At 34.0% G+C, this 22,840-nt stretch overlaps 2 long non-coding RNA genes across 5 annotated transcripts in view; one reads left to right on the top strand and one right to left on the bottom strand.

Annotated features, from left to right (window-relative positions):
• The window catches only part of LOC111091832, a 131,469-nt gene that overhangs the window by 43,797 nt on the left and 64,832 nt on the right, over positions 1 to 22,840 (bottom strand). The gene's annotated exons all lie outside the window — the stretch shown is intronic.
• Positions 19,588 to 22,840, top strand: part of LOC111091833 — a 48,076-nt gene continuing 44,823 nt past the window's right edge. Inside the window, exons 1-2 of the long non-coding RNA XR_005376309.1 lie at positions 19,588 to 19,719; positions 22,475 to 22,603. This is a non-coding gene — a long non-coding RNA (uncharacterized LOC111091833). The remainder of the gene's footprint in view (positions 19,720 to 22,474; positions 22,604 to 22,840) is intronic.

The raw sequence follows: 22,840 nt of genomic DNA, 5'->3' as shown, positions 1-22,840 counted from the left end.
CCATTATGAATACTGCAATGAATATGGGAATGCAAATATCTGAGACGCCAATTTCCTTTCTTTTGAATAGATACCTAGAAGTGAGATTGCTGGATCATTCAGTTTTATTTTTAATTTTTTGAGAAACCACCATATATCACTTTGCATAATGGTTGTACCAATTTACATTCCCATGAAGAGTATACAAGAATTCCCTTTTTATCCACATCTGCACCAATATCTGTTTTGTCTTCTGATACTATTCATTTTAACGGATGTTAAAGTGATAACTTAATGTGATTTTGATTTGCATTTCCCTAAAGCTTAGTTGAGCAACTTATCATATGCCTATTGGCTATTTGTATATCTTCTAAGGAAAAATTTCTATGTCAGTTCTTTGCCCATTTTTAATATTATGTATTTTTTTGCTATTGAGTTAAATTCCTTATATATTATGGATATTAACCCCTTACAGATGTATGGTTGCAAATATTTTCACCCATTTCATAAATTGTCTCTTCACTTGGTTAATTATTTCTTTTGCTATGCAGAAGCTTTTATTTTGAGGCAATCCTATTTGTCTATATTTACTTTTGTTCCCTGTGTTTTGGGGGTAATATCCAAACAATCATTTCTAGACCAGTGTCAAGATTTTTTCCCCCATGTTTTCTTCCAGTAATCTTAGTGTTTTAGGTCTCATGTTTAAGACTAATTCATTTGAGTTCATTTTTGTATATGGTGTGGGACAAGGTTCCAATTTCACTCTTCTGCAAGGGGATATACAATTTTTTTTTGAGTACCATTTATTCAAGAGACTATCCTTTCCCTATTGCATATTCTTGGCACCTCTACTGATCAATTGATTGTAAATAGGTGGGATTATGTTAGGGCACTCTATTTCATCCAACTGCTCCATGTGTCTACTTTTGTGCCATTATTATATTGTTTGGGTAACTATAGGTTTGTGGTATATTTTGGTGCTTCCAACTCAGTTCTTGCCCAAGATTGCTTTGATTATTTAGGATCTTTTATAGTTCCATATGAACTTGAGGATTTTTTTTTCTATTTCTATGAAAAATGTCATTGGAATTTTGACAGAGATTGCATTGAATCTGTAGATCACTTTGGGTGGCATTGATATTTTAACAATATTTATTACTCCAATTCATAAACACAGAATATTTTCCCCTTTGTGTTTCAATTTCTTTCATTATTTTTGATAGTTTCCATTGTATAAATCTACCATATCCTTGGTTAAATTTATTCTTAAGGATATAATTGTTTTTGGTGCTATTGTAAATGAACTTTTAAAAAAAGTTTTTATTTAAATTCCAGTTATTTAACACACAGTGTATTAGTTTTAGGTGTACAATTTAGTGATTCAGTGCTTACATACATATATATTCAATGCTCATCACAAGTGCACTCCTTAATCCCCATCACCTATTTAACTCCTCCATCACTGCCTCCCCTCTGGTAATCCCCAGTTTGTTTTCTCTAAGTTAAGAGTCTTTCTTGGTTTGCCTCTATTTTTTCCCTTTGCTCATTTGTTTAGTTTCTTAAATTCTACAGATGAGTGAAATCATAGGGTATTTGTTCTTCTCTGACAGACTTATTTTCTCAGCATAATACTGTGTAGCACCATCCATATCATTGCAAATGGTAAGCTTTCATTCTTTTTTATGACTAATATTTCATGATCTATCTATCCATCCATCCATCCCACATCCCACATCTTCTTTAGTCATTCATCAATGGACAATGTTTCCATAATTTTGCTACTGTGGATAAAACTGCTATAAACATCAAGATCCATATATTCCCTTTAAATTAGTATGTTGTTTTCTTCAGATAAACACTTTTTTTATGCAATTGCTAGATTGTAGGGTAGTTCCATTTTTAACTTCTTGAGGAAACTCCATACGTTTTTCCAGAGTGGCTGCACAAGTTTGCATTCCCACCAATAGGGCAGGAGGACTCCCCTTTCTTCATTTCCTCCTAGCCAACATCTGTTTTTTCTTGTGTTGTTGATTTTAGCCATTCTGACAGGTGTGAGGTGATGTATCTCCCTGCAGTACTGATTTACATTTCCCTGATGATGAGTCATGCTGAGCATTTTTTCACTTATCTGTTGACCATCTATATGTCTTCTTTGGAATTCAAATTTATCAAATCTGTTTATTAGTTTTAACAGCTTTGGATGGAGTCTCTTGAGTTCTCTCTATATAATAATATATTGTCAATATTAGATAATTTTACATCTTCCTTTTCAATTAGAATGTCTCTTATTTGTTTTTCCTGCCATATTACTCCAGCTAGCACATCCAATACTATGTTTAATAGAAATGGTGACAACAGGCATCTTTTTGTCTTGTTCCTGATGGTAAAGGAAAAAGTTCAGGTTTTCACCACTATGTTGTTAGCTATGAGTTTATCATATATGGCCCTTTATTATGTTGAGGTACATACTTTTTATATTTAATTTGTTGAGCACCTTTATCATGAAAAGATATTGATTTTTTTCAAATGCTTTTCTGCCTTTATTGAGATAATCCTACCATTTTTAGCCTTCATTCTGTTAATTTGCTATATCACATTCATTGATTTGCATTTTTGGACCATCCTTGCACCCAGGGATAAATCCCCCTAGATTATAATATATAGTTCTTCTAATATGATACTAAATTCCATTTACTAATATTTTGTCATTTTTACATTTATGTTCATCACAGATATTGGCCTGTAATTTCTTGTTGTGTCCTAACCTAGCCTGATATCACAGTAATGGTGGCCTCAAAAAATGAGTTTGGAATTCTCCCCTCCTATTTTTTTGGAAGAGTTTTAGAAGGATTGATATTAATCCTCTCTTAAATGTTTGGTAGAATTCACCCATCCTAGTGTTTACTTTGTTGTTTTTGGTTGCCATTGTTATATGTTATTCTTGTTGTTGGGTGGCTTTTATTACTAATTCAATCTCCTTACTCATAGTTGATCTGTTTGGACTTTCTTTTCCTCATGATTCAGTACTTGTAGGTTGTAGGTTTCCAGAAATTTATGGAATTTATGGATAATCTACTAGGTTATCCAATTTGTTGGCATAATTGTACCATTGTATCCCATTACTATCCTTTCTATTACTGCACTATTGGTTATAATGTTCTCCTCTTTCATTTATAATTTTATTTGTATATTCTTTTTTTTTCTTAGACTATAGCTGAGTTTTGTTAATCCTTTTTCAAAAAAGCTAGCTCTTAGTTTTGTTGCTCTTTTCTGTTGTTTTTCTATTCTTTATTTCACGTATTTCTTCAGTAATCTTTATTATTTCCTATCTGCTGCTAACTTTGAATTTCAATCATTCTTTTTCTAGTTTCTTGTAAAGTTAGGTTGTTTATTTAAGATATTTTTCTGGATTTGCCACTTAGTACTATAAACTTCCCTCTTACAACTGCTTTTGCTCCTTTCAAACACAACCCACTACATCACATGATGTGTTATGTTCCCATTTCTATTTGTCTCAATTTTTTTTAAATTTTTTCTTTTCTCTCTTTTTATGTATTTTGTTTGTCAATGGCCATCACACTCTGAACATTCTTGATCTCATCTAATTTTTCTTTTGATTCCTTCTTTGATCCATTGGTTGTTCATGAGTGTGTTGTTGCATCCCAGACCAATGGCAGAGCTGGGAGCTCATTACACTTTCACTTTCTCAATGGCGAAATTGGGGACTGAGGAGTTTTTATTGGCACTGAGCTTTGTTGCTCTGGGGAAAGAATAATGCAGGTAAAGTGATATTGTCCTTACCCTTTCCAATGTGTCTATTCTTGGTGTTTTTAATTACAGTAGGGTATTCATACCTCTCTACTGGATTTTTGGGCTCCCACACGGGTACTTTTTTTTTTTTTTTTTTAAGATTATTTACCAATTTATAAAGGTTAGGACTTCCAGTTATACAACCAACTAAATATTTATGGAACTCAAAAAGGTCAATACTCAGGTCCCAAACAAACTTCATTTTTCTTTCTTGAAATTCAGTCATACCACCTGTTACTATCCCCAGAGAATTTAAGGCTGAACCATTTTACTTTCTGGTATATCTTGTTCCAGTCTAAAACACAGGAAATGCCTTGCTGCTTCCATCTCTGGAGTAGGGTTATCTAGGACGTGTCTACACCACTGAAAAGGGCTCAGGGATTTCTCTAATGATGTGAATGTCTTTGAAGAGCCAACATATAACCAGCTGTAGTCACCCTCGTCCCATCAGGATGACCCATCCATGGCTGTCAAAACTTTTTTTTTTTTCTGTGGGAAGAATGAAGGTTCAAAACTTCACTATCTTGCTGACAGCTCTTTAGAAACTAAAATTCACCCTCAAAGTTGTTTTCAGCATGATAAAAACAATACTGGCTACAAATCATCACTTGAGAAAGGAAAATTAGGGGGAATATTAGATCCACACAACATAATAAAAAATGATGTATATCTTGTTTCATAAAGTTTTTAACTCATTTCTAGGTTCCTATTACTTGTATATATGTTTTTACTGTAGCCAAATTTACTGATTTTATAAGTAATTATAATTTATAACTCTCAAGACTTACAAAAAAGAATAGATGAGTTTAATATAATTCATAAAGTAAATTTTCCAATTGTGTTCTTGTATCTATTGAGCAAATATATAATAACGTAGTTTAAGTGATATAATATCAATTCAACATCAATTTTAACCTTTCAATAATTATTCATTGAATGCCTTCAATATAGAAAACATATTGTTGGCTACCAGATGCAGAGCAAGAAATAATATTCCATCCTCCAGGAATTTGTAGTCTATATAAAGAGAGACAATACATAAGTTCACAAATAAGTATGTGAAGTATAGATTTTGAATAGTGGAACAAGAACATTTTTCTTCATCCTTTCTTTCAAAGTCATCAAAAGAATAAAAAAAGAGAGAAAATTTATCTTTTGGAATAAAGCCCCACTCATAGCCTCAAAGGAAATACTAAGAAGCTTGTTTGGCAAATGTTCTGAATTTGGGAACAAAGAATTGATCTTGAGAGCTAATACATATCTCTCAAACATTAGGGAGACTCTGTTTTTCCCTGGAAGTAAACTACATAGGGCTGAATAGGCTATTCAGTGATCCTATGATTAAAGTAACTAAATCTAGTACCATGGGTAAGCTGTGGTAATAGAGAGAATGTCCCTATAGATACATTATTTGATCACACTAAATGGAAAAGAGAGTGAAACAGATGAAGATAACTTATTTTCAATATCTATGGTGCAATGCCTCTGACAGACAAAAGTGACAAAAATAAGTAGAATGAAGACAAGAAAGCAGCAAACACCAGATAATAATAGTACTAAGAGCCTCTGCTATAACGGGATTAGAGTAAACCACTGCAATCTCCTAAGTGCTAAAAACTAGGTGAAAAATATTCCAGTGCATTTCACTGATTGATGAAAAAATGTTTAAAATATCAAAATTATAGACTGTCTTCCCTTTCTCTGTGATTCTTTATCATATAACAATAATTACACAATGGTTGTAACAATTAAAAGCAAACTTCCATGGTACCTATGTACATGGAAGTTAGGCTTGACCTAACTCAACGTAGCATCAACACAAAAATCTACGCACAAAGGGAAAAATTAAGCTGGCTTTATTGGCTTCCATTTAATGCTTCTAAGCATGATACAGTATCTAAAATGTTCTTTAAAAATGTGAATTAAGTCAAATTGTCATCTTTATAAAGACAAAAGATATCTCAAAAGTATCAGGGAATGCAACGTTATCTTGACAAATCTGTATAACAAATTCAAATAACCTCCAATAGCCACAGTAAGAAGATATCTTTGATGGACTATGCATTAGTGATTGTAGTGTCAAGACATAATGTGAAATGTCCTATTTCTATGACAAATTCTTTAGTTCTATAAGGTTATCATAGCAGATCAGATATTAATGTGAATCAGATATTGGCACAGGGTATTATGCTGTCATTATAGTATTTGGGTATGTACTTATCTGGATCAAGATCTGAAGTTATTGGAACTATGATAAAGTTCCTTCTGCTTACTCCTTCACTCATGATCACTATTCTAGAGATAAGTCTTTGATTTATCTGATTTTATTCAGTGCTGATATGTTTAGACATCTCCCTGTAGTTTATGTTATTTGGCCTGTCTTATCTACCTCTACCTGTGACTAGCTAGCTGAAAATGTCTTACTCAAATAATTTTTCAAGGGAGTGGAGGTCAATCTCTGTTGCCCCCTAAGGAGCCTTTTTTTTTTTTTTTTTGAGACAGAATATTTGTGGCTTTAATCATGCAGCATGTAACAGCTAGTTAAGTACAAATTCTCATATACAGGTACCCTAACTTCCCTGGGACATGTTACATGTTTCCATGTTTGCTTTAAGTGTTCTAGACTTAAGTCTTTGAACTGTACTGTTGTAATTTGCTAGAACTGGGTGCCCCACTCGGTTGGGCATCTGCCTTCAGCTAGGGTCATGATCCAGGGCCCTACGATCGAGTGCCGCATCAGGTTCCCTGCTCAGCGTGGAGTCGTCTTCTCCCTCTGCCTCTCCTCCCTGCTCATGCTGTCTCTCTCTCTCTCTCTCTCTCTCTCTCTGTCATAAATAAATAAATAAATAAATAAATAAATAAATAAATAAAATATTTTTTAAAAAAAACTACTGCAGTAAAGAGAATATATTAAAATGTAGGGCCCAGGTCTGCCCAACTAGGAAAGGTCATTTGTAAAAGTGGTAAGGTCTATATGATCATGATCCAATAAGCAAACTGAGTTTCTCTTCAAATCTGGTAGGGTCATGAAAATCCCAAGGTAGATACTGGCTATCATCACTGGAAATCTTCCTGACTGCCTTGTGTTTTATGCATCTCTTTTGCTTCTCTATTTCTTCTTTATCTTGCCTCCTAGCCCTGGAAAAACACAGTTGCCTCTATATTCATGCTTTTTTTCTATATTCCAAAATTTACCTAAGTCACTTCTAGTTGTTAAGAACTATTTTGAGTATTTACTCCACTATGACTTCAACATCTATGTCCTACTCCCTTTTATGCACTGTCGATATGAAATGCTTCAAGGGTTCTTTGTTCTAGCCCTTCAAGACCAACTGTCTAAACCTGTTTCCTGATACCTTAAACATCTTAGGCTTTTTAAAGTTTAAAAAAAAAAAAATTTTAAATTCTGAACATTTTTCAATTTGTTAGGAGAATGTACATAGCTTTTGGACACAAGTTCAACTATCTTAACTACTTGAATTTATTTAATTGTGTATTTCCCTTAAGATAATTCCCTTAAGACGTTGCTTAACAAATTGATGTAGCTAATTCTTACATTCTTTTAATAGTGAAGCATAAAGCTATTATTTCTCTTTTTTCTTTATTCATTACAAATCATGTTATTTGAAGTGACTGGTTATTTGAAGCTGCTATCAGAAAGAATAGCTAATTTTTTCTTGTGCCTGTGATCACAAGTACCTTTCATTGACCATATTTCATAGCCAATTATTCATTGTTTCTGTTTCCTAAGGTTGTAACTAATTGACTCAAATATTCTCATGATCACGTTTTTCTCTCTTTCATTTTTTGTGTCTGACATATATCCTAAATGACTTTGTGTTCTTTTGGTTTAGTATCTTTATATACTTATACTTTTTATTAAGTTTATGGATGTGTCTGACTTATGAAGAGCAAATATGTGGATAATTTGACATATGTATTTAGAGACTAAACAAAATTTCATTACTGTATGTACCTTTATCTGTAAAACGACCTTTTCCACATGTATGTAATGTGTTTTATGTGTGAGTTTAGATAAATTTTATCATTTTTTTAGGAATTTCTCCAATCTTCATTGATTGGTTTAAATATTTTTCTATGTATACTTCCCTTAGAAATATAAAAGATGTCTTGCTTTTTACTCCCTCATTAATAGTTTTGTTTCTTTCTTTTGAGGATATCATAAAATATTAACTTTTCCAAAATTGTTAGGTACCTTAAATCCAGCCATTGATCTTCAGTGTGCATTTTTGTTTTTGCATCTGCTATTAAGTTATGTTGTCTTAGGTTTGCAGGCATAGGATAATATATTTATTTTATTATTTTATCTTTAAAAAATTCTAGTGTAATATTTGATGTGCCAGCAAATCCCACAGTTAGTTGAAAATAAAACGAACAACCACATCTCTAAATTCTGACTTTCCAGTGGAATATAGTACATGCTGCTTGCTCCCAGTTGGACATTGTAATGTACCAACAATATTAATTTGGAAGCTTTCCAAAGGTAGAATTATTCGAGCTCTTTCTTTGGTTTTGGGCTGCCAGATTCCATCTACCCCACACTGTAGTTCGATTATGTGCACAGATCATTATTGCCATTTTACCATCTGATTGTGTAAAGCATTTCATTCTCTCCGCTGTTTTAACTAATCCATCCATGCTTTGTAGCACCAGATGGTAGGCATCCACAGCCAGTCCTGGTTAATCTGCAAACGTTCTCCATGAATACTCTATTTTTATTAGCATTTGGAAGACACTAGATCAAGAAATCAACACTGCAGAACCTCACACATAGCTACCTTCAGTTAACACCAAGTATGCTGATCAAGAGATTATACTGATGATCAGAAATTCATTTCGACTTGTTATCCTAAATTTTAAACATTTGAAATCTAGTCTGCCAGATTCCAGAGGATACGTTTCTGGACACCTACACAAAATTTTATATAAAAATAAACTGTGGTACTGGGAAGAATCCCTGTTCATACCACATGTGGCCCTATTGGCTCTCTGAAACACTAGAAGTGTCTCCCCTATTAACCATTAATGCTAGCCTGCTTCTCCCTCTGCCTCTCTCTCTCTCTCTCTCTCTCTCTCTATCTCTCGCCTGCTTCTCCCTCTGCCTGTCTCTCTCTCTCTCTCTCTGTCTCTCATGAATAAATAAAATCTTTAAAAAAAAATCAGTGCTGGGATCCCTGGGTGGCGCAGCGGTTTAGCACCTGCCTTTGGCCCAGGGCGCGATCCTGGAGACCCGGGATGGAGTCCCACATCGGGCTCCCGGTCCACATCGGGCTCCCGGTGCATGGAGCCTGCTTCTCCCTCTGCCTGTGTTTCTGCCTCTCTCTCTCTCTCTGACTCATTAATTAATTAATTAATTAATTAATTAAAAATTAAAAAAAAATCAGTGCTTGCTCTAGATGCCACTTGCTTTCCTATTTACCTCTTTGGCTACTTCAGGTCTTTTAATTATATCCTGATGTTGATGATCTTGAAACCTACACAATTCTGTTGAGGTTTTCTAAAGGTTCTGCTACTACTGCTGCTAATTCAAAAGACATAGTAATAGAATAACTGTAGTAGATACTAGTATAAATCCATGATCTCTGTGGTAGTCCATTAGCAAGGTTATTTTTAGTATATCACGTGCCCAAAAAGATGTAATATCTGTATGTGTAACAAAAAATGTAAGTACGTAACAGTGAAGCAGTAAGAAATTCTCTCCTGTGGTGTCAGATAGATCCTTTTTGTTCTTGCCTCCACCAAAGAGAGTACTCCTAGAAAATGGAGAGTATCAAAGCACAAAGCTCTGTCAGGAGAAAGGTGCAGGGGTGTATCAAAAAACTGAAAATGAGACCAGTAAGTAGAAGGAAAGTAGGAGAGCATGATGCCCTTCGAATGAAGTGAAGAATGCTTTTCAAGAACAAGAAATAATTATTACATTTAGTAATTTAGTAAAGAGATGATTATTAATGATTTGTCAAGAGCATTTTTGATAAAATAGTAAAGAAAAAACAGCTTTACTTTATTGGGTTCCAAAAGAGAATTTTAAAAAGGAATTGGAAAAAAAAAGGAACTGGAAATAATTACTATAGTCAAATGTAGAAATTTTTTACTTAAATAAGAAAAGAAGTAATAACTGGTGAGGGATGTGAAATCAAAAGGTAGTTTTCTTAAAATGAGTATATAAGATCATATTTGTTTTAATGAGGCTGTGATACAAGAAGAAAAGAATTGAGAGGAGAGGAATAGTTTGTCAAAATAATGACTCTGTGGAGATGAGAGGAGCTAAGATCTAGGACACAAATGGAGAAATGGAAAGTTGGCCTCATAGGGTACTAGAGAGTTCTTCCATAGTAATAGAAAAGAAGGCAGGGTAAATGGTCAGAGTGGCAGACAGACAGACAGATCTGGTGAAAGGCAGTCATGGAAATTTTCTGATTTTTGTTTCTATTTTCTCAAGCTAATAATATGAAACAACATTATAGACTGAGGTTGAGGATAGGTGTGAGAAATTGGAAGTTTCAGGAGAGGAGAAAGTATGACATAATCATGTATATGTGTGGGACAGTGAGTGGACTAGAGAAATGTAGTATGAAAGCTGGCCGTTGAGGCTGGTGTTTTCCTCAATCTGGAGTTTTTCCCTCAAGTATTGCAAGTTTTGGTGGGATTGGAGGACTGCTGAAGTCAGGAAAAAGTATAACGAGTGAGCAAGCTGGAAAGATGGCTGGTGATGTTTGCAGAGTAAGATCCTTGAAAATGAAAATTTGGAGACTTTGCGATTACTGGTCATGGCAGGACTGTGGCTATGACTAAAGAAGACAGAATTCAGGACATTACCTTTTAGAAAAGCCAAAGAACTGAGAATCAGGTTTCAATGGATCATCAACAGGGAATCTGTTCCTTTGATTTTATTCTAGTCCAGGTAATAAACATCAAGTTCTGCATACACTATTTAAAAGTGTTTCTTATTTTCTTGGATACAGTTTTTTTTCTTCTCAAGATATTTATTTCCTATAATACATCCGGTAATTATAAATTTAGCAAGTCTCCAGTGAGATCTAGAGACACAACTACAGCATCATGTATCAAACTTGGAAGAAGGAAGGGCCAAATTTTTTTCCTGAGCTCCTGCCATTAATGATCTGTTTCCTGTTCCTTATTTAGACTCTATTTTCTAGATTCTGGAGAGACAGCATCTTTATGATAGAGAGTCATACCTGTTCTGCCATAACTGGCTTTGAGTTCTACTTTTTCTTAAAAGCAAGAGAAGTAAGGATGACTCTGGCTCTTTCTTTTCCTTCCTGATTCAGTGTTTCCCTATCCCGCCTTAGGCCTCAGACTGAGCACAAAATTGTCTCTATTTATGTTCAACAAGGAAGAAGAGACTTTAAAGGACAGGGAGTTGCTTAGCTTTGTCTGCATTCCTTTAACCTTAACCAGAGCCTGGAACTGGTAACCCAAGCTTGAGGATTCTGGCCAAGAATTAAAGCCCTTCCAACTTCTTAAACTTCTTTATTAAAGATTTTCAAGTTTCAAAAAACAAACAGCAAATTATTTTCATCCAATACTCAAAACCCTTTGGTGATTCCTTTGCTTTACTTATAAAAGAATACAGGAGCTCATCTCTGGAAGCTTCCAAGATCCCTTCTAAACATTCTCCCTTCATCCCCATCTTTATGGGTATGCACATGTTTCCCTCTCCAGGGGTGAGCTATGCCCAATGTGCATCCCCTTTCTCACTGCCTAGCAAAATGCACCTCATCTGGAAGGTGTCAGTTCATGCTTCATCACTGCAGAAAGGTTTCCAAGCCAGGTGAGCTTTTCTTGCTCTACAGTGTCATAATCTCTCCACTCTCTTAACTCTCATCATCCTATTGTAATTTATTGTAAAATGTCATTTCTGCCACTGAACTCTTAAGTGTTCCTGACAGCAACACTTGACAGCAACAGGAGTCTCTGTCTTCTTGACTAAAGTATTTCCTATACTAAGCACACAGTTCCTAGTGCATATAGGGCTCACTTCAAAAAATGTTAAATAAAAAAAAATTAAATAAATGAGTTAAATGGATCAATAAATAACTGATTTTGCTTGTTTACTTCATGACAAGGTTGTTAACTTCTTACAATTGAATTGCTAAATTTAGTGTCCAGTTTTTCTTGCTTTACTTCTACTGAAACTGCTGGCATGACTGTTGCTAAAAGCCTTGCAACTCCTCATAGAGACATGTAGTGAAACAATTATTTTATAGTTTATATTTTATATCTAATCCATTCCATTTATACTATATCTCAAACATAAGCTCTTGGAAGATAAGTAATTTTGGGCATAGATTATTTCATTCTCTACTTCTTGTTAACTTTTATTTCTAATTGCCAAATCAAATTTTCTATAATTTCTATAATTTACAAGTCTAATCATAGTATCTTTTTAACATCTGGGTATGACATTTAAAACTCTAACATTTAGCTATAAATTTATATATAGATAAATGTCTAACTTTTTAATCAGTTCAGTCAAAATTTCCATCTATCTCTTTCTCAACCTATGGAAATCTTATCCTCCCTTTGATGCTACTCTTTTCTTCTTGAGACATTTTCTGATCCCCATACTGCAGCTGTTTTCTACCTTCCATGTTCTACCCCACTCTGTAGCTATTGCCCAATTTACAAGTAATTTCAGTGCTTCAGTGATTGGCACACTTTACTGGAACTTCTGTACTTTGAGAGTAGCAGCCATATGGTTTCCATTTAATGTCCTATCTTTGGTATAATATCATGCATGTTGTTTATTTATGACGTTTTTGTTAAATGGCTGAATGTTCTTAACTATTATAAACCTAGATAATACTCAACTGATAAATTAAAATATAGGAAAGTTAATTTATATACCAAATAAGGAAAAGAGAGGAAGTAAGTTTCATCATATATTTTTCCAGAGTCAAGGTTTAAAATATCATCTTAATTCACGTAAGTAACAATGAACCAGAATTGAGTATGCTATACCTAAAACAATACAATCTTCCTACAGTCCAGTCATTTCAATATTAAGGTCTCAAGTTATCTCTGTACAAACTCATTTCATATAAAACTTATTTCATGTAAATAATCATTTCATGTAAAATTTGTCTTTATGCGAACTCCCCTTTTTAAAAACATTTTACTGGAGAAGTAACATTCTATAAAAGCTAGAAAGAGGGATACCTGGGTGGCGCAGCGGTTTGGCGCCTGCCTTTGGCCCAGGGCGCGATCCTGGAGACCCGGGATCGAATCCCACATCGGGCTCCCGGTGCATGGAGCCTGTTTCTCCCTCTGCCTATATCTCTGCCTCTCTCTCTCTCTCTCTGTATGACTATCATAAATAAATTTTAAAAAATAATAATAATAATAAATAAATAAATAAATAAATAAATAAATGCAAGCTAGAAAGAAAAAAATTACAATATATCTTCTTAGCTGCTACCCACCTTCCAAAAAAATTAATGAAGTTCAGTTAGAACAACTAATATAAATAATGAGTAAAGTACATAGTTTTAAAAACAGGAATCAAGCTGCAGGTCTCATCTTTTGAAAACTGGCCATGTAGGGAAATTAATGATAGATGGTTCTTTTGAGCAGTGTTTGCCAAGCATATGGACATTTAGGTTAACAGAGTATCTAGCTTAAATTTTGGTATAGTGAAAATACTCGTATTTTACAATGTTTGAAATTATATATATTCTTTTTAAATTTGAAGACCACTTTCCTGAAATAATATTAAGAAATTTATAAATGTGCTATGTTTATTATTTGCTTTATTATGAAGATTAGCATATGATAATGAAATCATAAAACATTTTAATTATTCTTTTTATATACACGAAAACTTTCACAGGAAGTTTTTTTAACTGTTAATAGCTTTAGCCATTGGAACCCCGTCATTGCCTTCAGATATTTATCTCAAACCAGAAATGCAACCTAAACCTAAAGCCTCAGTAACTGATGTTTTACTAAACTATATCACCAGTTGTAGGATACCAAAACTGGAAATGCTTAGCAATTCTAGAAGTATCATTATCATTGAAAATAACTGAAAGGAAAGAAATATTCTCCTTTTCCTTATTTTCCTAAAAAAGCTTTTCCAAAAATCATTTTCCAAACAATGTGTTCTACATACAACTGTGTATCAAACACAATATTAAGTGTACTAATGAGTTGGAGAAACAAATATGTAGCAAGTTTAATGTATATGCTGTGAAAAGAATTCCAGAAATGTTTCATATAACAAAGCATACAGGAACTCCATTGTCTTTCAAATAATCTATGCATTTTCCTCAATAAAGATACCATTATTTCAAACATTTTGGGAACTTGTCTTAAAATTATACTCCAAGCTAAGTTAAAAAGTCATATAAAGAATCTCTCCCATTACTTTTTAGAAACATCTTTTGGGATTAATACTCATGTTACTTGCCTGGAAAGCTAACTTAGTCTCAGACTTTGGATTTATGTAATTTCCACTGTATATTTTTTAATAAAATAGGACCTTATGGATAAAAATTATTCACTATCAAAGCCTTAACAATAAAATATGATGGAGGCTTCATCTCCATTTTCAAAGCAAGCATTCCAAAGTTAGTTGCTTCAGAAATAAGAGCATAATTTAAATAAATATTTAGAATCAATGCTCTCTAACCTTATTGGGAATAATACATTTTTTGATATTTGGCACATTCTATATATCAAAATAATATTAGTTTTTTTTAGAAATTCTATACTTAGAAGTTGACTGTTCGATAAAATATTAAAAGCACTAGGTTGAAAATCATGAAAAGAGTATCAAGGAGCTTTTAAACTTATATTGCTTATTTCTCTTTTCAGAAAACTCAAATTGGCAATAAAATTTGTAGTCCAAAATCAAAAAATGAAAGAATTAAGGAAAAATTCTTAAGATAAAACACACATCATCCAAAAATATTCCAGGATGCAAAGGCTAGTTGTAAATGTCCTACTTTACAAATTTAGTTAAGGTAAATTTAGTAGTATTTCTCCCATCATCAATTTATTAGCTTCTATTTCTTCTGTTAAATACATCATACAGGTAAAAGTGTTCTTTATGAATACATATTTTGATGCATTAAATAAGTATTGACTGTCTTTGTATGAGTAATTATATATAATTCAGGGGCACAGAAATTTTAAAGAAATTTGGGCTTACTTAACTATGAATTAATAATAATATGAGATAAATTAACGAAATGTTATAAGGAAAAAACAAAACAAAATTGTGAATATCAAAGGAAAATGTGAATTGTGGTAAGATATAAAAAATTAGAGGAATGTACACAAATGCGGCATTTGAGCTGACCTTCTGAATGATGAGTAATTTGAAAGGAAGCAACAGAAGAGCACTGGAGCACAAAGAATGACACAAGTAAAAAAATGAGAGGATATTGTGGTTAAGTAATATGAAGAGGTGTAAAATGACACAATATGTTTGTACCTCATTTCAAGTATTTTTTCTATCATGCTTTTAGAGAAAGAGATGAATAAATCTGTTTTAATTAGAATTCCTATTAATATGAAAGGTTTGTGGGTAAAATATTAGAATGAGGAAAATCAACCATGGCTTTATCAGTTTATCTACTAAATTTTAGAGAGCACAGCCTGCTTCTCTTTGACATACTTATAATTCCACTTTAGAAGATATCACACACATATGCACACACACATTTGGAAGGAAATAGTTCTTTGGAGCATAAATTTTATATATATATTTTTATATTTATTTATATTTTTGGTATATATTTATTTAGTGATTCAGTCAAAGGATATACTACTTGGATTTTTAAAACTAATTTTACAAACTACTAACTTGGGTTGTAGAAGCTGGTCACTCTCAATGACATCTGCTTTAGTTTTTTTTAATTTCTTTATCATTTCTCTGGTGAAATAAAGATGCAAATCAGGAAGAAAAGTATTTAATTTGGTAGCAGCTGTATTTCCTCACATTGTTCACAGATGGGATAGAAACAGCAACAGGAAAGCTAATCTGTAGTTTGGTGAGGAAGTCATATACATTTTGAAATTCTCTCAGTGTTTTCTTAAATTGGCATCAGAACTTCTTTTTGAATATTTATGGCTACAAAATCATCTTGATTTTCAAAAACCCAAATTTAATGATCTATTTCACTTTTTAGGTCAAAATTAGCAATCTGAATGGTTACTTTGTGTAATTTCAATGTCTAATTTTAAAGCAAATAATGTTCCTTGATGTTACATTAATGGACATAAAACATTGGGCTTATTTTATTGCCACCGAAACATTTTATTAATTCCAAGTTGGGATAATGGTAATCGTAGATTGTTCACCCTATCTTTAATATGGTAATCTCATCAGACTAACTGGGTTGTAGTTGGGTCAGCCATTCTTATTCCTTCATGCATGCCAATTTCCATATGGGTTATTAATTATTTCAGAAGGATGAGGAGTATCTTAGCAATGGGAAATACATGACAAATTGTGACAGTAATAGCAATACTGTATCTTGGGAATTTCCCTTCACTCCCCTCCCCTCCCATTTCTTTTAATATTTTCTTCATATAACTAGCTAGTTGTACATGTTATGCAGTGCTACTTTCTCTCCAGAATTTCAAGTTTTCTTGACAACTCCTCTTTCTTTATTTATGCAATTGCTTTTCTCTTTCACCAACTTACACAGGTGCACACACACAAACACACACACAATTGTGGAAGTTAAAAGGATTTTATTAAAAACAATGAAATTATGTAGAGGATGATCCATATATAGTAGTTTGAGATTATCTTGTTTTGTGTGAATTTTGAAGGACTTCACAAATGTATGCTAATTTGGAAAAAATAATGTGTTTTCCAAAAGTTATAATACACTAAAACCTGATATGTGTCGAATAAAATTTAATCATTAATTCAATATTTAATATAAATATCAAAATGTATTGATTTCAAAAGAAACATCAATAAAGTGAGCAGATCTAAAACACAAAGTGATTTTGGTAACAATGTGTAATGGCATCATTCCATGGAAAACCTAAGTAAATAAATATTTAAACATGTTTAGAGTAATAGAGCATTTGAATCCTTGAATAGATTAAAACTTTCTAATATTTGACATCTACTAAAATCTTGGGGGAAGATAACTGCTTCTTCTTCATGGAAAAGAAAAATAGAATTTCTCAGGAAAATCTCATTCTCCAATCAGCAGGCTACCAATTCACTGGTATTCGTATCTACATGCTTTACTTATCCTCTACAGAAAATGGGTGAGTTCTCTCTTCTATTATAAGGTTCCTGTAGGTTAAAATTAACTGCACATCCTTTGCTATACCTCCCTTTAGCAGGTGAACTCTTATTTCCCTTCACTTTAATCTCACTGAGTGTAGGAACTTGCTTGACTAATAAATTCCAAAAGAGTGAAGTTCTATGCATTTTGACCTAGGTCACAAGATGTTACGTAGCTTCTGCTGAGACTCACTTGGCCCTACTTCTTTCAGGTTATTAAGCCTCATGTAAGATCTTTGACTACTGTAAGACTGCTCTGTTGGGTTGGCTATGTGAAGGCTTTAGTCAACAGTTCCAGCTAAAGTCTTCTAGTTATCCCTGCCAAGGCATCATATCTGAGAGAGAAATCATTTTAGTCCTCCAGATGAGTTTGTCTGCCAGACAATTAACACCAAGTGATCTAGTTAACATCTCCTAAAGTAAGAGACCCATCCATCTCGGATCTGATCCAATTTCCAATTCACAAACTTGTGCAATATAATAAACTGTTTCCTGTTTTAAGCCAGTAAATTTGGAGTGAATTTCTATGTAGCAATAGATGACAAGAAGAAAAACCAGCAAGTGTGCACTTGATTTCATCTCCTTTATCATTTTCAGGTGTTCTGTTCCCTCATCACACCTTCACTTGTCAGCATTATCATGTTTTTTTTTTTTTTCATTGCCACTGGTCACCCATTCTCATCTAAAATGCTGTGATAATTTTCTTCTTAAAAAAATAATTTTTCTTGGGGTGCCAAGATGATGCATTGGTTGAGCATCTGACTCTTGATTTCAGTTCAGGACATGATCTCAAGATCATGAGATCAAGCCCTGTGTTGGGCTCCATGCTTAATGGAGAGTCTGCTTGAGATTTTCTCTAAAATAAATAATAAATCTTTTAAAAATTAAAACATAATAATTCTTCTTATACACTATGTCTCCTTCCATCTAGTTTCCATTTTGTTATTCCTTCCTCATTTCCATTAAAGTTTATACCAAAGATTTCTTAAAAATCCATATAATTGTATTTATTTCCCCACTTTCTTTTTAAAAAATATTTTATTGATTTATTCATGAGAGACACACAGAGAGAAGCAGTGACATAGGCAGAGGGAGAAGCAGGCTCCATGCAGGCAGCCCAATCTGGGACTCAATCCCAGATCCCGGGATCATGACTTAAGCCGAAGGCAGATGCTCAACCACTGAGCCATCCAGGCATCCCTATTTCCCCACTTTCTATCCCTGTTTTAATCCACTCCAATTAACCACCACATTGTCTTATCAGAGATACCCAATATTTTCAAATTTAATATTGACTTTCTGTTACTAATTCAAACTCTCAAGACTATTTTATCCTATCTATATAAATATTTGTGTACTTAGAGAAATTCTTTCTTCACTGTGTTTCTGAGGAGATAGAGATACACTCTTCTCTTATTCCTCCTACTTCACTGGCCACCCCTTTTCCACCTTCTTCTTCCAATTTTTTCTCCTCTCTTTCCAAAAACAAAATGTTGGAATGTCCCCAGACTCTTATGCATGTCAAGGGACTGCATTTGAATATGGATATTTTCTTAATTGTTATTTATTTATGATAGTCACACAGAGAGAGAGAGAGAGAGAGAGAGAGGCAGAGACACAGGCAGAGGGAGAAACAGGCTCCATGCACCGGGAGCCCGATGTGGGATTCGATCCCAGGTCTCCAGGATCGCGCCCTGGGCCAAAAGCAGGTGCCAAACCGCTGCGCCACCCAGGGATCCCCGGGACTGCATTTGATTGGAACGCACATTTCCACAGAAAGAGCAGGAAGCAGGCTATATAAGATAGCCTTGACAGAATAATCAGTACAAGCTTTTTCCTGAAGTAGGATGCAAATTTAACTAAGAGTGACAATAGGGAGGACACGGGGAAGAGTAAGAGAGTAGAGTGTGGAATCATTTTCTAGGAAAACAGAGACTGGAAGGAAATGAGAATTAAAATATGATTATTGGGAAGAATTGAAGCCCCATTTGAGGTCAATATTCATAATTAAAGTTGGGTCAGTCAGCATGTTGTAAAACAAGTTTCACTTATACCCCTATCTGTGCATACATACAGAGAAATTGAGATAAAGCTTCTATATTTTTCTCTAACAATACTTATTCTTTCTCTAGCTTCTTTATGCTGCACAAAACTGAATTCAGTCAAAAAAAGCACAAAAGGAGATAGGAGGTAGCATTAAAAAAAAGTCTATAAATATGGCATGGTATCTATTCTTTAGCTATGCATTTCTTTTCCTCCATACCACTCTTGTTGGCACCAATGTCTTCATTTCCTCATGAAGCAATTGGGAAATTAGATTTGGTATATAAGCTTAAACTAATAATACAGTTGAAACAATGGCAGTGGAATACATGTAAAGACTGAACTATATTATGTGCTGTGCATTATAAATAAATGTCATCAATCATTTCCTGGAACTTATAAGTAAATAAAAAGAGGTTTAAAAATCCTCACATTTTTTTCCCTCGTTTCAGATTCAACATACCATTTCAAGGCAAAGACTGAGACATGCATAGAATAATACGGATAACTTCCAAGAAAAGTTACTCTAATACACATAACACATCTAAGAGTTGAAATACTGGATCCTGTCCCAAAGTCCTAGAGACATGGTAAAAAAGATTCAATACTGAATTTATTGGAAAAGCATATGTAGTAGTTATCAAATTTTATGAATCTCCTTGCTAAAATCAATTTCATCTTTACTTTGTCGATTGAGCTCTTCTGTATGAGATATATAATAGCATAATGCATGCCTAGTTTTCCTTTCAGTTCCCTTCCCCTGTCACACACCAATGTAGCAGGTCAGAGTGACCTGCAATACTAATGTCCTAAATTACTAGGTATTATGAGATATATGCAAAGTTTCTTTCAGAAAATACTATAAGAAATGTTATCTACGATAATGTAATATACATAGTGACTCTATGTTCTAAGCTAAGCAGAATCTATGAAATAATAATGATTATATATCAATCCAAGGGAATAACTGCTATATAGTAGGACCATAGATTGATTCCTGGACTTTAAATGGCACCTTATCATGTTGGTTAATGATAGCAAATAGCAATGCAAAGAAAGGCTGACTGCCAGAGAAAAGTATTTTCAAAGTTACACATCATGAACATTTTATCAGGACCCATTAGAACAAGTAAGAGGAATTTCAATAAATTGTCTAATTTAAAAATTTTAAGTAGCAAGGCAGAAAGCCACAGCCATTTCTTTGGGTATAGGCATAAAAAGCATAAAGTCACTTGCTGATTATGAGGTAACATATGCAGGAGTAACAGCAATGCATATAGTAAAAATTTCTATTTTAAATTATCTCTTTAAGTTGATAGAGAAGCATTAGATGTAAACAGACATACTAGAAAAAAAATTTCCTAATTGGTTGAATATTAATAAGATTTAGAACCAGTTATATCTTTATGATCTTCCCAAAATATAAACTTATTTTAGTAAGTGAGGTGTATTAATCACATACAGTTTGCATGGCAGCCTAGACCTGTTGCAGAATTTTGTTGTTGTTGTTGTTGTTGTTGTTGTTGGCCCCTGTACAATAGCAGCTTTTGAGATCACTTAAAATAAGTTAGAGTAGCACACCCAGATGATTGCTGTGTTGCCTCCAAAATCCAAAGAGGTCCACTAGGTGTGCTTCTTTTCTAGTTTCAGGAGAGACAACATGCAATGACGTACCCTTCACCTTAGAAGAGATATCCAATAAGCCTCTGACTACTGGACTGCTAGAAATTTTGGGTGAAATGGAAAGCCCTTGAAATGGAGTAGTGGGATTATTCCCTACCCTTTGACAAACAAATGTCTCACCCATACATCTAAACTAATTGCTACTTAGCACTCACCAGGTCCAATTAGTATAACAGTATCAATGTAATGTACCACCATGACATCTTGTGAAAAGGAAACACTATCAAGGTCCCGATGGACTAAATTATGACAGAGAGCCAGACAGTTGATAAAGGACAGTGTAGGTCCTACTGCTGAAAGCAAACCATTTCTGGTGGCTTACTAACAGGATTTTTTTTTTTTTTTAACGCCACATCAGTAGCTGCCTCTCAGGTACCAAGGGTGTGTTGATTTGTTCAGGCAATAGAACTATTTGGAATGGCAACTGCAATCTGAGTCACCACATGATTACATTTACCATACTCTTCTGTCATTTTTCATATTCATCTGCTTTCTGTGAAAAGCCAAATAAGCTAGCTGAACTGGGATGGATGTGATAGAAATAACCATCCCTGCATCTCTCAAGTCCTTGATGGTGGCACTCCTTTCTGAAATCCCTCCAGGATTGTAGCATTGCTTTTGGTTTTTTGGTAGGTAAATGTGATTCTAGTAGTTTCCATTTGGTCTTTCTAACCAAAATAAATCTCATTCCATAGGTCAGAGAACTGATAGGGATCCTACCAGTTGCTGAATATTTTTATTCCAATTATAAGTTACAAAATGCAGAAATAATCACTGGATGTGTTTGGAAAGCCACCAGAACCACTATGAGATATATCTGACCTAAAACCTCATTGATCACGTGACCTCTTTAAGCCCCTTCTCTGACTGGTGACTCCAGAGATATTTTGAGATTTCAGAAATTAGAGTCAGTTCAGAGCTAGTTGTCCAGCATATCCCCAAAAGTCTGATTATTTCCCTCTAATGATGCACTATCACCCTGGTACCTGGCTCTCAGTACTTTTGGGTAAGGCTGAGGGAAAGACTAACAGTATAAATTTCTAGCAGTGCAATAGTGTTCTCAATTAAGGACATCCAGCTTGCCTTAAATTCAAAATGGTCTGAGTCTATAAACTGGCTCAAATCTGGGGAAGTTATTGAGCGGCTGTGACTCTATTTTACTTATTCAAATTAAACTAATGTTCACTAGACTTAGAACATCGTACCCATGCAGGTCAAGTAAGAATTTAATAGGACTGCCTACCTATTCCTATTTTATAGATACCATAATCATCTAGTCAACCCCATAGATCTCAGTGAGTCAGACTATTCTAAGAACTGCTTGCCTCTGCTGTCCATTATGGTAAACACAATCCCCTTGTCTTTGCTATTAAGTGAAGCCACTTGGCCTCTGCTAACCTGGGCCCTTATTATTCCCATTATACATTAGGGATCCAGCCAGTTTTGACGATAGCAGTCCCCAGTCTAAGGGACATAAGGAGCCAAACAACCACAGAACACTTCAATAATTCTAGAGCTCCTTTCACAAAATTATTTCTCAGAGTCAGGTTAAAAAAATGGTGTCCTCTGGAATCTTAAAGGTGAGTGAACTTGCAATATAAATCCACTCTAACATTCCAATATCCCTAAGTTTCTTCATACCTTCTTTTGTTGTATAATAAGGTAATCTGGAATTTCAAACTCATTGAAGTGGATCCATGTTTCTGGCAACCAACTAAACTGCTGGAGCTCTTTTTAACTCTTCAAGGTACAGCAATGAATGCAGAATCTCTGCGGAGTGAACCTGTATCAGTAAGTTTGGCCCAATACAATTTTATATTCTTTTGACTATAAGCCAATGTTCTTAAGATCTCTTTCTACATATGTTCCCCAGATTTCTGTTTATATAAATGGGAAAAGTGCAGTTCTTTTGATGTATAGTCTTTCCCCTCATGGAACATAATTTGTACATTATGATTTGGAGTCTTCTGGGACTTGTGTCATTGGTAAATTCATCAAAATGTTTACTAAATAAATACCATTAGACCA

Source organism: Canis lupus, chromosome 22 (genome assembly GCF_011100685.1).
Source record: "Canis lupus familiaris isolate Mischka breed German Shepherd chromosome 22, alternate assembly UU_Cfam_GSD_1.0, whole genome shotgun sequence".
Classification (NCBI taxonomy): domain Eukaryota; kingdom Metazoa; phylum Chordata; class Mammalia; order Carnivora; family Canidae; genus Canis; species Canis lupus.
The sequence above is the reverse complement of the archived record's forward strand: the minus strand, read 5'-3'. Positions and strand labels throughout refer to the sequence as shown.